The sequence below is a fragment of the Crocuta crocuta genome, unplaced genomic scaffold, assembly GCF_008692635.1.
Source record: "Crocuta crocuta isolate KB4526 unplaced genomic scaffold, BGI_CrCroc_1.0 scaffold467, whole genome shotgun sequence".
In the NCBI taxonomy this organism is placed as follows: Eukaryota; Metazoa; Chordata; class Mammalia; order Carnivora; family Hyaenidae; genus Crocuta; species Crocuta crocuta.
This window is the reverse complement of record NW_027530632.1, coordinates 2,012,356-2,015,460: the sequence shown is the minus strand read 5'-3', so window position 1 is coordinate 2,015,460 and position 3,105 is coordinate 2,012,356.

Below are 3,105 nucleotides of genomic sequence, written 5' to 3'. Positions count from 1 at the left end.
CTGGGCGGCTCGGGTCATGATCTCATGGTTCGTGGGTTCGGGCCCTGCGTCGGGTTCTGTGCTGGCAGCTAGCTCAGAGCCTGGAGCTTGTCTTTGGATTCTGTGTCTCCCTCTCTCTCTGACCTTCCCCTGCTCATTCTCTCTCTCTCTCTCTCTCTTTCTCTCAAAAGTAAACACAACTTAAAAAAAATAAATCTACTGGCCATACACTTGAACAAGCTAATAAACTTATTTTTGAGAGAGAGAGAGAAAGAGAGAGAGAGAGAGACAGAGACAGAGACAGAGACAGAGAGAGGGAGAGACAGAGTGTGAGCAGGGGAGGGTCAGAGAGAGAAGGAGACATAGAATCGGAAGCAGGCTCCAGACTCTGAGCTAGCTGTCAGCACACAGCCCCACATGGGACTCAAACTCGTGAACCGTGAGATCATGACCTGAGCCAAAGATGGACGCTTAACCAGCTTAGCCACCCAGGCGCCCCCCCCACCCTTTTTTAATGTGTTTATTTATTTTTGAGACAGAGAGAGTGTGAGTAGGGGAGAGGCAGAAATAGGGAGGAGACAGAATGCCAAGCAGGCTCTGTGCTGTCAGCACAGAGCTCAATGCGGGGCTTGAACTCTCTAATCATGAGATCATGACCTGAGCTGAAACCAAGAGTCGGTCCCTTAACCAACTGAGCCACTCAGGCGCCCCACTAATAAACTTTTCTGTCTTGGGATTTTTACCCCCAAAATGGAGACAATAAAACCCACTTCTTAAAAATTGCTAAGTGTTAAAATAGCATAAAAAAAAAAAAAAAACCCAAACAAACAAACCCAGTCACTTAGTAGGTATTCAACAAATCGTAACTATTATCAATTGTTAGTAGTAATACTTTGTAGAGTAAGGGCTAAATAGACACTTGTTGCTGACTAACGGAAGGTGATTCACACTGAAATTATGCAGTCATTTACACTCTCTGGAAAAATAGCAAGAGAATCTTGAGATGTATGGTTCTTATTATTTACTTACCTTGCTCCTGCCACAAGTAATGTTTTTAACAAGATCTTCGGAGTTAGCGGGACAAGATCTTCACCCAAAGAAGGAGTGTTTCAAAAATCACTTTATTGAGGTATACTATGGTTTTGTCTGTTTACAGAAAGGTGTGGATATTTAATGGACACAGTTTGATGTGTTTGGCGACCAGTACACACCTGTGAAACCATTATGATTAACGCCGTAAGCTTAATTATCACTTCGGGACGTTTCCTCCTACTCTCTTTGTTCTTTTCTTTTTCCTTGTGTGGTAATGAAGAGCCTAAATAACATCATTTTGAGATTAAGGCCTCCATGAAGAGCAACCTCGGGCTGCACGTAGCGGCCCAGTTCCAGGAAAAGCCTCAGATCGCTCAAGGCTAAAGCCATCCTCGGACCGCCCTCAGATCAGCTAAGGAAAAAAAACATTCCTGTGGTGTGAGTTAGGGCTGGGTACTGCAGACAGTTATTTTGTACAAACTAGCCAATCACTCACCGCTTGCCTGAATCCCACGTGGGCCCTATGAACTCACCTCATCATTGGTCATTTTCAAAGGATTCTCAAAAGTCATGATTGGGTCCCACCAAAAGTAATGAACACCTCACAGATACTGAATGGTCAAAGCTGCTACCATGGGTGCTGTACAATTGTAACCGGTGCTTATGTGTATGATGTGATACGTACAACGTGTGCACTGTAACATCCCCGTCCCTTACCCCATAAAAACCCTGCTTGCTATTGTTTGGAGCTTCACCTTGCTGCTGCTGCGCCGGTAGATGGGTGAGCCCCTGCTTGAGCTTGTAATAAAGACCCTTTTGTACTTGCATCGGTGTCGGCTCCTTGGGGATCTCAGGGGACTCGCGAATCGGGGACAACAGTAACACACTTGACATAAGATCTATTTTCTTAGCAAATTTTTGAGGACTATAAATCATAGGCTCTAGGCTGTACAATAGATCTATGGAACTTTGTTCTTTTGCATTATTGAAACTTTGTACCCTTTGACCAAGACCTCTCTGTGTTCCCCTCCACCCAGCCCCTGGCAAGCTCCGTTCTCTTCTCTGCTTTTGCATGTTTGACTATTTTAGATTCCGCATGTCAGTGAGATCATGCAGAACTTGTCTTTCTTTCTCTCTCTTTTTTTTTTAATACTTTTATTTATTTCTAGGAGAGAGAGAGAGAGACAGTGTGAGCAGGGGAGGGTCAGAGAGAGGGAGATACAGACTCTGAAACAGGCTCCAGGCTCTGAGCTGGCAGTCAGCACAGAGCCCGACGCGGGGCTCGAACCCACGAACCGTGAGATCATGGCCTAAGCGAAAGTCGGATGCTTAACCGACTAAGCCACCCAGGCGCCCCCAGAACTTGTCTTTCTGTGCCTTGTTTGTTTCCCTTAACACGAAGGAATATTGTTTTAATCTTTAAATGTTTTAAAATTTTATTATTTATTTCTTTATTTACTATGTTTACATTTTTATTTACTTTTGAGAGATGGAGACAGAGCACGACTGGGGGGAGGGGCAGAGAGAGAGAGGGAGACAAAGAATCTGAAACGGGCTCCAGGCTCCGAGCTGTCAGCACAGGGCCCGACGCGGGGCTCGAACTCAGGAGCCGTGAGATCACGACCTGAGCCGAAGTCAGACATTCAACCGACTGAGCCACCCAGGCGCCCCAACAAGAAGGAACTTCTAAACGGAATCTAGTAGTGTAACAAATGAGCTAGAGAGTAATTGGGAGAACGACAAGAATCATCCCAGAATAACCTCCAATCTTCCTTACTTGACTATGGGTGAGGTCCTAACTACAATCGTGCTTATCGGGAAATTTCAGGCACAGACAAAAGTCTTGAATATCTTTCTTTCCACCAACACTTCACAAGGAGGGAAATCAGGACCCAGTGAGCTGAAGGCCCAGTGTGAAAGGTAGGACTAGCATCAGATCATGCTTTGTGTTTCCCTGTCTCACCTTCCCTGAAGGTATTTTTCATAATAAGGAGGGGGGAGAGAAAAAAAAGAAGAAGATGGTGGTAATGGCGGTGGTGAGGCTGCTAAGGAAGAAATACTACACGCATAAAGCCTTCTTTTCACTATGTTCTA